General features: G+C 39.9%; 1 protein-coding gene across 1 annotated transcript in view; it reads left to right on the top strand.

Annotated features, from left to right (window-relative positions):
- Nucleotides 1-12,817, top strand: part of LOC103102022 (mucin-16-like) — a 127,549-nt gene that overhangs the window by 73,454 nt on the left and 41,278 nt on the right. The window lies entirely within an intron of this gene.

Below are 12,817 nucleotides of genomic sequence, written 5' to 3'. Positions count from 1 at the left end.
TTTAAACTATATTTTATTTGATCATTTCCAAACATTATTCATTGGAGACAAAGATCATTTTCTTTTCTCCACCCTCCCCACCTCTCCCATATTTGATGGGCGATTCCACTGGGTATCACATGTGTTCTTGATTTGAACCCATTTCCATGTTGTTGGTAATTGCATTAGAGTGTTCATTTAGAGTCTCTCCTCAGACATGTCCCCTCAACCCCTGTGGTCAAGCAGTTGCTTTTCCTCCATGTTTTTACTCCCACAATTTGTCCTCTGCTTGTGGATAGTGTTTTTCTCCTAGAACCCTGCAGATTGTTCAGGGACGTTGTATTGCCACTAATGGAGAAGTCCATTACGTTCAATTGTACCACAGTGTATCAGTCTCTGTTTACAATGTTTTCCTGGTGATGCTCCTCTCCATCTGCATCACTTCCTGGAGGTTACCTAGGACAGATTTCTAAGTCAATGAGGACTCAATGCATAAAGTCACCTGGTAGATTGTAAGCTTCTTGACGGCAGGGTATGTTTTATTATTGTCTCCAAGTTTTCAATACCAAGAACCATGACTGGCTTAGCATAGGTGATAATAAGTGTTTGTTGATGGATTTTTTACAAGAGATAAAATTTGTAAGGTACTTCACAAATCTGAAAGTGTTACATTTTATCATCATTATATGAAAAATATGCTTACCTTTCAACTTATGACTTGTTGTGGTATCTATCCTGTGTCCCCTTTTCTGGTTACTGAATTTTGGGATTTGAGAAGCGCAATGGTGGTACAAGGGGGAGTAAGAAGGGTGTAAGGATAATTTTTAGTGTTTTGACTTAAAATCCAAAATAAGTGGTCGCCATGGGAAATTCTCAAATATGAAAATACTCAAGTCAGCTGGGATTCATGAAGATTTTAATTAATGAAGAAAGAAGGAATTAAGGGGAGAGAGGGAGAGAGAGAGAATTATTTAATACTGTCCTAGCTCAGGCTGATCCAAGTAGTAGACAAAGGCCTAGGCCTGAGCCTAAGGGAGAGCGAGTCAGTCTTTATCACTCACAACAAGACCACCTCCAAGCTGGGTTCTTCCACTCAAAACTGAAATTACTCTCGAAACTGAATTAAATTGTTTTTTTATCCCTTCCTTTTAAAGAAATTTTCTCTTATGTCACCTCCCCTAAATTTTTAATCACAGTAGACACTTTTTCCCAGGATTGCCCATTCTTAGTTTTCACCTTCTTTGGTTTTCACCTTCTCTGGTTAGATTAAATGTTCTGAGTCCTTCACACCTCTTTGTTTAGCTTGCCTTTTGTAGGTTACTTGATCTTTTTAGGTACAAATTTAACCGTTACAGGTACTTAACACCTTTTTGTATTATTTCTAAAAGTAAACTTAGCTTAAGTTTTAGCTTCTCTGTAAGGAATGAGTTAGGGACTTTCATTGTTCAATCAGGAGTTTACAGCTTTATCTTCCTCTAAGGCACTGTCTGAGTAGGGTGGAGTAATTTTAAAAGTTCCCAATATATTCCTGATTCTTGTTAGACCAAATATCTCCATTGTTACAATAAGGCAACAGTTTCAATAAAATCTTCTAAGGTACAGTATGAGTAGTCTTTAAGATTCACAAGAGTTAGGAGGAGAGGAGAAGAAAGGGTAAATTTAAGCATCTACTAGGTACCAGGCTCTGGAGGGAGGTGCTATTATTATCCTCATTTTATAATGGAGAAAATGGAGGCATAATTTAAGTGACTTGAGAACTCAATGGGAGTACAGACCAGCTCAGGTACCATTGTTTCCAAATTGTTTTCTGAAGTCACTATTTGAGCACCAGGGACAGATGGCCAGGAGTCTGAAAATCAGAACACAGCTACCCTGGCAGCCAGCATTGCTCCAATAGTGAGGATCAGTCCTGTGGTGACCAGGATCATTCTGCTGTCAAACATCACTGCCTCTATAGCATGGATATGGATATTGAATCATGTTCACCTTCCTGGACTGCCAGACTCTCAGAAACAAGCCACTGCTATTGGTGAAAGACTCCTTGGTAAAAGGAACTCGATGTGGCCAAGCCTCATTTCTGCCTTTACCTTCTGTGCAGCCTCCACAAGCACAGGCTCACCTGGGGCTACGTCCTCATTGGAGAACTCCAGGTTAGCCAGTCTGACTGTTGTCTGAGAGGAATTCAGGAAAACATCAAGTCTCACTATCATTCTGTTGGTTCTCTCAGAGGTGAGAGAAGCCACAAGGTGGGAAGATAGAGACAGGATAGAAGTTTTGATACCACGAGGGAAGTGACGGAGTCCTAATAGAGATATGAGGTGGTCAGGATGAGTCTTTATTAATTATCAATGAGCCACAGCTAAGCTCTGATCAAAGGACCAATTCCGTAGGCTTTTCCAGTCCTGAGATCCATACCACGCAGGCCAGAGAGGTGAATAGAGAAAGATTAAAGATGGAGCTTGGCCAGAGGCCAAGCTCCTGCAAGGACAGCCATCAGGTAGCCTGAAAGAGAAGGAGAGCAGAGAGCAGAGAGAGCAAAGGCGGAGCTTGCTGGGCTAGATATAGTTTTTGATATGCAAATATACACAGTACATAGGGATGATTCTCATTGGTTAATGACAAGGCGCAGGTGTGGTTTCTCTTAACCAGGTGAGAACAAAGAAACCTGTTTTCCCGCCTAACCTGGGAGAAGCTGGGGTCAAGGGTCAGAGGCCTTCCTAGCCATGAGCACTACTGAGCATGCCCAAGACTGAGCAATCTGCACATACTGTTTTCCCCTTGCCCATAGCCAGGGGGCGGACTGCTACATCTCCCCCTTTTTGTTTTACACACAAATGAATAGTGTAATATCAAAATGTAGCAACATTACAGCATTAACAAATACAAACACTCTGGTGCATAATCATATTCTGATACAGAGATGAAAAACCCATCCTGATTGTATGACTTAGATATCCCAATCAAGAATGAACATCAGCATAAATTGATTCAGTGATCAATCTTAAAAATTCCCAAACTGATCTTTCTATCTGTCTGTCTGCATTTCAAGATCAATGCAACAGTCTTAGTAGATATAAAAATGTTAAGAAAATAATTTCCATGCTACTGATCCTGGTCTAATGAGGTAGAACTCCATGGTTCACATGACAGGTGCAATAACCAAACATGCCACCATTCACAGTCTGGACTATCAGAAGTTGTCAGCCTTTTCAACAGTTAGCAAAATACTATCCCTGGAGATGAAGGATAAGTCCTTCCTTTCTCTCGTCCTGATACTACATCTTGGGGATCTTTCCGTGCTCACTGCCAGATGCCTGCCACATTAAGAAACTGGTTGGTAGCTCGATGCCAGGACATCCAGCGACTGAGGGTGTCAGTACGCCATGTCTCTGCATTTCCCAACCTCAAACATCCATTTCACATGGAAAGTATATAATCGTGGCTGAGGCTGTCTGGTCCATAATGAAAGATTCATTATGATTCCCCTTACATGCAATCAGACATCACTCTCCAGTATGGCCATCTGAAAATTAACAATTGCTGTCATGTTCTCATGTTCACCGACTGTTAGGTGACTGTAATTCTAGAAATCTTTTCACCTTCATAATTCTGGATCAGAGCATTAACAGTACTTTCCTTGTACTTAAAAATTCTGGCCTTAATTGTGCTACAGAAAAATCAAAGTTGAATAATTGAAAATGAATCAAAAGTGTTCTCTCAAATGAACATACTGATCTCTATGAGATTCCTCTCCCTTTTCTTTTTGTTTGTGTGTTGGGAGAGATCCCTTCAAAGAAAAGCATCCTCTCTTAACAATTCTGGAGGATCATGTTATCACATGTCAAATGATCTCAGACAATTGATCCTGGGAACCTGATCCCAAAATTAATACAAGATTCTCTTGGCTCACTGTCTATGTGGTATCTTTGAAACTGAGCCAATGTAAAATATCAGAACTTACATTCCCAATGATTTCTAATTCCTGATCTAAGTAGATCAAAATTCGCCTTGTATATGAACATAATTTTGCACCATTACAGGCTTTGCAAAAACATTAATACATCAATCACAGTGCAATTTTTAACAAATACCAATATTCCCATCCATTTTACATTCTCAATGGTAGCTTAAATAACCATGATGGTGATAATGAAGTAATATTTCAAGTTCTGACTGCATATTCCTTATGTCTTCCTTATTTTAAATCTCTGCTTGTATAAATAAACCCATCAATATGATAACCAAGCCTATACCATTACCAATATTTGCAAAATTCTTTCCACCAAACCAATGTTTGGGTAAATAGAAGCTTAAGTTGTTTCCCATGTAGAAACAATTTCTACAGTTTCTTGCACCTACAGCATTTGACATAGCTTTTTCATTCCTAATTGTCAGTGAATAATATTCAATGTGCTTCTTCTACAAGCTTATCTGTGCCTATTGTGTCATGTTTTTAATCCATACTCCAAAACAGTAAAACTTAGATTATACTTTGCCCTTGCTCCATGTTTTTGTGCAATAATAATTTTTTCCACCTAGGAGAGACAATGACTGCGCGTCCACAGAAATTGTCAAACCTAGAGCCCTCAGTTTTTCATGAGGTCTTACTTCCATATACCAGAACGTCTTCCAGTACATGAAAGGGAAGCCAATAGATCCCGAATCCAGCGGCCGTCTGAATTCTGGGATTGTTGGAGGAGAGCAAGACATTTTTCCTATCAAGATATTACCCACCAAGACAGGGTATCAGGAGTAATGGTTAACAATGGTATTAACACTTAACTACATCTCTGGTAGTCAGCCCTTAATGTCCATCCTGGTATTGTCAGGAACATAATCTTTGCCTGGATGTCAATGATCTCTTACAATAACTCAGGTTCCTGATTAAAGATTTCCTAGTGTCTTTTCCCTGATCTCTCATCCTTTCTTGAGAGTAACATTAGCGTCACCTGTCCATTAAACCTGTCTGTGCAGCATTTTCTGCTTAGCACCTCATTTTTGATGTCAGAAATATCAGATCTATCCTATGAATGAACGTTTTCTATCTCCTACTCTTTGGAGAGTCATACCAAGGTCTATACCCTTGTTGATAACAGCATTTCTTACAATACAAGTGGTAGCTTTATAATGCATACAATTCATAATGCATACAAAATTCCCTTTGACTGTATCATATACAAAATACAAGGTATACTTTAGTATCTAGACAATTTGTAGCTATTTCATCTCAATCCCATTGCAAAGTCTTTGGCATGTGGGATGTATCTGGTGTCTTGTACAGACACAAGTGTGATTTAGTCCTTCTGAATTAGCATACTTGATGTTGCTCTGGGTACCCCATCTCAATGGATGTTAGCATGACAAGTGTCCATCAGTGGCCTAATAGCCAATGTCTCTAATAGTGTAATGTCATTGTTCTAGAGTGATATTAGTCACCAGAGAAGTGTCCCTCCAGCGTGCCTGGATTGTGGCTGGCATGCAGGTAGCTGATGCCATCACCTTCCATCTGCTTCTCTTCCTGGTCTGTATCAGCTGGCATGAAGCATGACGTGGGTGACCAGATGTTTTCATTATCTGTGAACATACAAACGAGACCTCGACCCAACATTATCATCCCCTTGGGTCCCTTACAGTCTCAATATCTTGATATATTTAACCCAATTCAGGTATCTCACACAATGTGATCTTTATCATTACATTCAATATTGATTACTACAAAGCTTTAACTTATCTTCCTTTTGGGGTGTAGAAAAGATAGATGATTAGTGATACCATATCCACCTCTTTCCTTAAGAAAGTGGAACAGTCACAGCTAGACAAAATTGACTTCTAGATAAGTCTGATTCTAATAGAGACATGTTGTTTGCAAATATAATGTACCCTTTAAGATCATAATCATCATTACATTTTGGATAGTAATACCCATTTGTGCTGCAAGTGGACAGCATTCCTTATACTGTCATAATATTCCCAATTATACCCTTTTGATATTTGATCAAATTTGGCTAACATGGAACAATTCCAATAATATGATTTCAAGTTACACATTGTACCAGTACCATTCAAAATTGTCAGGCATGTAATAAAGTTAGATCTTTTACCAAATACCCATATATTCCTAGAACAGAATATCTGTTAGTGACTCAATGATACTCTTCTGCATGTGCATTGTTTCTCATACAATTACATGTGTGTGTGTGCATAGTGTGTTAAACCTGCCTATAGGGCAGTCTTTACAGTCCATGTGCCGCTTTTCTGGTGTCCTGTGCCAGACACCTCTGCCTTCTGTCCTTCTTCCGGGCAGATTTTCTTGCCATCAGATGCTCTTAATCATCTTCCATGGACTCCATATATCTGAGAAAGTAAACAGAAAACCTCGACCCCAAATGAAAGCCTCATTGGGTCTTAGAAAGTTAGAAAGTGACAGAACATATATACTTTCAGTTTTTGAACCTTGGGGCTCATGAATTCCTTTGAGCTCTTTTTACCATAGCTTGCATGTAAGCCATGAGCTATGCAATTTAGCCTTTGCATTGCTGTTAAAAGCCCTGCTATTCCAAGCTGTTTGGAATAGACAGTAGTGCACAGATATTTATAAAATCTGCAATCACTTTGCTCACTTCTTCATTTGAGCTTGAACCCATAAACCAGGAGAGTAAGTATCTCCCATCATTTTTCACAGTTCAACCTTTGTGCCAGGAGCAAACTGAAATGCACCTTTTGCTCCAAAATATGCATGGATATCCCTCAGGGGTGAAATTAATCCACAGCAGTTTGCATTGATAAGCGATATCACCTGCTTGTTCAGGATATAGATGTACCATAGATCTTGCAAAGCAGCATGTATAGATGCTTAAATATTTGCTTTTTCAAACCCATAATCATAAAAATATCATTCTATAAATCACTTATGAATTGACCCATGTGTGCTGGGATCTTAAGTCTTTGTCTGCCTGCACACAATTTTTGCTTTTTGAAAAATTTCACCGTGTGCAGTTATTGAAATTATAGCATTGTCTTATGCTGTACAAATATGCATAGAATTATCAAACAATTGCACAGAAGTTGTTATTTCTGAACTACTGCCCTTAGCTTCATAACTGAAAAGATCTTAATACTGTGAATAAAATCATTACTTTCATCTGCTAATTCTGCAAATCTTCACTGCAGAAATAAATCAAATTATGCCAGTAACCTTTGAATTTGCATTATTATCATAGGTCTCTTTTCAATATCATGATCAGCTTCAATATCTGCAATTTCAATACATGATAGTAGTGCCTCTTTCAAATCCTTCATAAATTACTGTACTGAGTAACAGAGTTCCTGATAACCTTAATAATTAACCACTGGTAAACAGATTGAATCCTTCTAACCATGCTTTTACTCTGCTGAGCATGTGTCTTAATTTTCCATAGTAAAAGCTATTCTAGTTATAAATCATTTGCTTTCTGGATACAGGTATAGTAATATGCCCAGTAAAAAAGTTTCTGAACTGCATAAAGGCTGTTTGAATAAGCTCTGCTCAAGATTCATCCTGTTGCTTTATGTCCTGTTTAGAAAAGTGTTAATAATTCCTCCATAGTTAAAATTAGAAAGCTTTATAAATTCCTTTAAATCATATTCCAATTCATGCTTATTATATCTTAGTATTAAATTTTTTCTTCTAGCCAATTACAGCCTTAGTGATAAAACTTGCAACCTCAGTTGCTCTGATGCTATCTTCCACGTGGCTCAAGCCACGTGGCTGGTAGAGAGAAAAAAATTCAAGCTGCTTTAGATTTAAACCCAAACCTTAAAAGTTTTCTGTTTGCACTTTAATTACCTCGTGATTTATACCAAAATTTCTCTACAGATAAAACATTTCTAGTCCTGATATTCTGTGGCATATAACAAAAGTCAGAGAAAGATATTTAATTCTCCTTTTTTAACTTCCTTTATCAAAAAATATAAGCAGACATTCCTTTATAATTTTGCCTATATCCAACCCAAATTAAAACAATTCAAATTCCCAGATCTTACTTCACTGTGCTTTTTATCATTTGCAAGCACCCAGGTAAAGCCTGCCTTTACCTGGCCAGACCTCAAACAAAAGAGTTCCTAGGACCTTTTTCAAATGCTAAATGAGTTTGGAGGCTTGCTTTTTAAAAAAAAAATCTTCTGCCTTTGGTTACAGAATGGCAATATCTTTTTACAACTTAGGCTGTTCCGAATTTAACCTAATTCAGGATTATTGCCTTGATTCCTTAATTTTGCTGAGACCTACGGTTTTATTAGAAAAATTTTTTTTTATCCGTTTTTTCCAAGTAATTCTGATCTTTTAAATGCCCTGCTTTGAGTTAAAGCAACCACTTCCTGATAGGCCTTTCAAATGCATCTGAGTCCGACCTCTCCTGAAAAGGTACAGGGATTTTCTTGTAAAGATTAGCTTGCTCCCTGCAAAACTTTTGAAATAAGAAATGCTTAAGAAAGAACTCCTTAGCATTCTGCAGCAGTTTCTGCCTTGCTTCTTCGCTAGCCTTTCCCGCTTTTGCTAAACTGACTGTTTTGCCTATGAATAGCAGCCTGGCTCTTTCAGCTTTTTGTCTCAGGAGCCGGTAAATTTGACTTTGCTTTCCTGATGAAATTTTAACTCCTGCTTTGTCTTTTCCCAGTTGCTTCGTTTGAAATTCACTATGCTCTAGCAACTGTTTGTTTCAGACTGAGATTTTTCAAGTTTTCAATCGCCCCTAGTGAGGGTTTCCCTGGGTCAAATTTTCTTTTTCCTTCCCCTCCCCCTCAGACCACTCCTCAGGTGTTTCTTAACCTCTGGAGATCCAGGTCCGAGAGAGGAGGCCTCCGCATAGTATTGTACTAGCAGGCCCAGGTGGGGGAGGGAAACTGCACTTCCCCCCACAGAGATAGTTTAAGAATCCCGCTCTGACCGACCATGTGCTTCCCTCATCCTGATTCAGTCTCCGGCAGTTAAGCTCTTGAGACTTCCATTTCTCCCCCATCAAGCTATGACATTAAGAGTCGAGCAGGGTTCAGAGGGGAGACCCACCTCAAGCAGAGGAGGACTTACCGTCCTTGGCCAGAGGATCGGCAACCTTCCTGGAACTCCGGCACCTGCCTACGCTCTTTAGCCTCGTGTCCTGGAATGCGTTCTCCCATTAGCTGTGTGAAATAAAAGGTTTGAATGCCATGAGAAAGTGCCAGGGGGCAGGTCCTGACACTCTGGGCGCCATTTGTTGGTTCTCTCAGAGGTGAGAGAAGCCACAAGGTGGGAAGATAGAGACAGGATAGAAGTTTTGATACCACGAGGGAAGTGACGGAGTCCTAATAGAGATATGAGGTGGTCAGGATGAGTCTTTATTAATTATCAATGAGCCACAGCTAAGCTCTGATCAAAGGACCAATTCTGTAGGCTTTTCCAGTCCTGAGATCCATACCACGCAGGCCAGAGAGGTGAATAGAGAAAGATTAAAGATGGAGCTTGGCCAGAGGCCAAGCTCCTGCAAGGACAGCCATCAGGTAGCCTGAAAGAGAAGGAGAGCAGAGAGCAGAGAGAGCGAAGGCGGAGCTTGCTGGGCTAGATATAGTTTTTGATATGCAAATATACACAGTACATAGGGATGATTCTCATTGGTTAATGACAAGGCATAGGTATGGTTTCTCTTAACCAGGTGAGAACAAAGAAACCTGTTTTCCCGCCTAACCTGGGAGAAGCTGGGGTCAAGGGTCAGAGGCCTTCCTAGCCATGAGCACTACTGAGCATGCCCAAGACTGAGCAATCTGCACATACTGTTTTCCCCTTGCCCATAGCCAGGGGGCGGACTGCTACACATTCTGACTTCAGCTAGCACAAAGGAAAGTTGGAAATCAGTTTCTCTGAGCCCAGCTCCCACAGCTACAGAAGGCATCAGTGCTACGGTGGGGACAACTTCACTTTTTGCTCATGTACCTGTTAGCTCTATCCTGTTACTAAGGAAGAATGTTTGAATCAGAATGGAGGTCAGATGTGTCCACGGAGGAGAACTTAACATCTCAAGGGAAATCACTTTTCCTCCCATTTCCCTATTAGAACTTCTTTTTTTGGTACACTTAAGACCGTGTTGGGTCTGTTGGGTGAGTGAATGCCTTTCAGGATCCTTCATCTCTCTATAGTAGCACACTCTGCTGGTCCCTGAGCTACAAGGACCCTTCTGTGGTGATTAGTATTGAGTCTAACATATATGGAGCCTGTAGAATTATAGCAAGATAGGGAACATTTCCTTAGGCAATATCAGTCAGTCAGTGAGTTGATAACCATTCATTGTGTCTGCTCTGATTCCACACACTCCGCAGAGCACAGGGTATAGGAAGGAAGGCACCGTTGTGACAAGGAAATCACTTTAAAAGACTGATATATATTAATTTAAGGTCTCCAAGGAATTCAGCTATGTAATTCCTAAATGAAAACTCAAGTCAGCCATCAGCCTTTTATGGAGTTTTTAATTACAAACAGGAGGAAGAAAAGTATGAGAGAGAGAGAGAGAGAGAGAGAGAGAGAGAGAGAGAGAGAGAGAGAGAGAGAGAGAAGGGGAGAGAAGGGAATAGGGCTTAAATACCCCTTCTGTTTAGGCTGGGCCCAAAGGCCCAAGCCCTTAGATAGCTGGGGCAAAGAAAGGAGATCAGTCCCTATTACTCACATGACCAAAATGGAGAAACAGTCTCCGGGGCCTCCACCTGCAGCTTCCTTCAGAGCAAGCTTCTCAGAGCACCTCTCCAACCACTCAGAGCCAAAACTCTCCAACCACCCTCCAGTCCTCAGACCCCTCTATCTTTAAGGAAACCATCCAAGTTCCCTCCCCTCAGTTCTCACATCTACCAATCACTGTCCATCAATTTCCCTGTGCCAATGGTGGCTCTAGCTTAACCCAGGACTGCCCAGAGGTCTGTGGCTTTGCACATGTCTGTTGGAGGTCATATTTTCAAATAATTAAATCTTGATCTTTTGCTGCAGCCCTTCCTAAATCCTGTTAGGACTGAGTAGGGTGGAGATTGATTCCAAGTATCTCCATTGTATCAATTCTAAAATCAATCATGATTCAAAGAAATTCCTGTTCTATGCTTAAGCATAGGTCAAAGCCCTTTCCATTGTTCAGCAAAAGGTTTCTGTCCTAAAGTAATCTTAAGAAGGGAGGAGGAGGAACCTCCCATGCCAATGGGGTTCACATTCCAATAGACTATCACTAAGAAATTTTCCAAGTATGAAATTTCCCAATGGTGAAATTTCCAACATTTATAAGTCCAAGAAATTTTAAGGTTTACACCATTAATCTTAAGAAGCTTATAGTCTAATTGGGGAGACAATATGCCAGGAACAACAATTTACACACAATCTAAAAACAAAATAAATCCGAACTAATCAAGAGAAGCTGGCATTAGAATTTAGAAGGATCACCTAAGAAGCAGAGGAGCTCTTATCAGGAACTTTAAGAAAGTTAGGGAAATGAGGAAAGTATTCCAGATTTTTCTTCCAAAGATCAAATATTACAACAAGACATTTGGATGTATTTATAAAAATTGCAGCAGTTGTGTTTATAGAGCAGAGCTTTACTTGAGAGTGGCTGCTCCCCATAGAGAGCTAATGTCTTGAAAAGACATTCTTGAGCCTTCCCCAAATCCCACTCCCACTTGAAGTTGCAGTATCAATATAATGTAACTGGGTGCAACCTAGTACGAATATTTTCTATTTGGTATAGCCAAAGTTGAATTGAGATAGCAAAGTGAGTGCAAGGAAGAGCAAGAAGGCAAATGTCTCAGGGGGAGAAGGAATAATGTATAAGAAGAATAGGAAAAAAGGAGGAGAAGATCATGGAAGGCTTTGATTGCTAAATGGGGTTTTGTATTTTATCCTTAAAGCAATAAGTAGTTACTGAATTTTATTGACTAGGACAATGACATGGTCAGACCTAGGTTTTAGGAAAAGCAATTTTGCAGTTGAATGGAAGATGGACTGGGGTTGGATGGGACTTAGGACAGGGAGACCAAATAGAAAACTACTGCAATAGTTAAGATATGAGGTGAGGAAGGCCTATACCAGAGTAGTTACAGGGTTATATGAGAGACAGAGAATATGGGAGAGATGTGATGAAAGCAAAATTTATAGATCTTGTGAACACATTGTATATGATGGGTGAGCAGTCAAGAATGACCTGGTTGCCTAACCTTTGCCTTTCTGTCTTAGAGTTTCTACTAGAGAATGAAATGAGGCTTTTTTTTTTAAAAGAATGATGACGTGACTTGTGAGCCTGGGTGACTTGGGAGGACAGTGATACCCTGGTTAGCCAAAGGGAACTTAGAAAGAGTTGAAGGTTTTGAGGGGAAGGCAATGAATTAATTTTTGGACATGTTGAGGCTCAGATATCTACAAGACACCCAGTTCAAAATTTCCAACACGCAGTTGTTCATTGGCAGTTGTAAGACTGGAGGACACGGCAGAGGTTAAGGGATGGATGACCAGATTTGAGAATCATCGATATAGAGATGATGGTTAAATCTTGTGAGGTTGAGAATGCTGAGGGAAATCTTATAGAAAAAGAAGAGAGGGGCCCAGCTCAAAGCCTTGTTGGGCACCTACATTAAGCATTTATGACCTAGATAAGAATCCAGCAAATGAGACCAAAGACAGTGGTCATACAAGTTAGAGAACCAGGAGAGTTTTTTGTTATAAAAGTGAAAGAGAATAAAATAATGGTATCAAAAGCTGCAGAGAGATTACGAAGAATGAGGATGAAGAAAGGGCCATTAACAGATTTTTGCAATTAAGAGATTGTTAACAACATTGGAGAGAGCAATTTCACTTGAGTGATGA

This window comes from Monodelphis domestica, chromosome 3 (assembly GCF_027887165.1).
Source record: "Monodelphis domestica isolate mMonDom1 chromosome 3, mMonDom1.pri, whole genome shotgun sequence".
NCBI classification, from domain to species: Eukaryota; Metazoa; Chordata; class Mammalia; order Didelphimorphia; family Didelphidae; genus Monodelphis; species Monodelphis domestica.
This window is presented reverse-complemented; position numbering and strand designations above follow the sequence as displayed.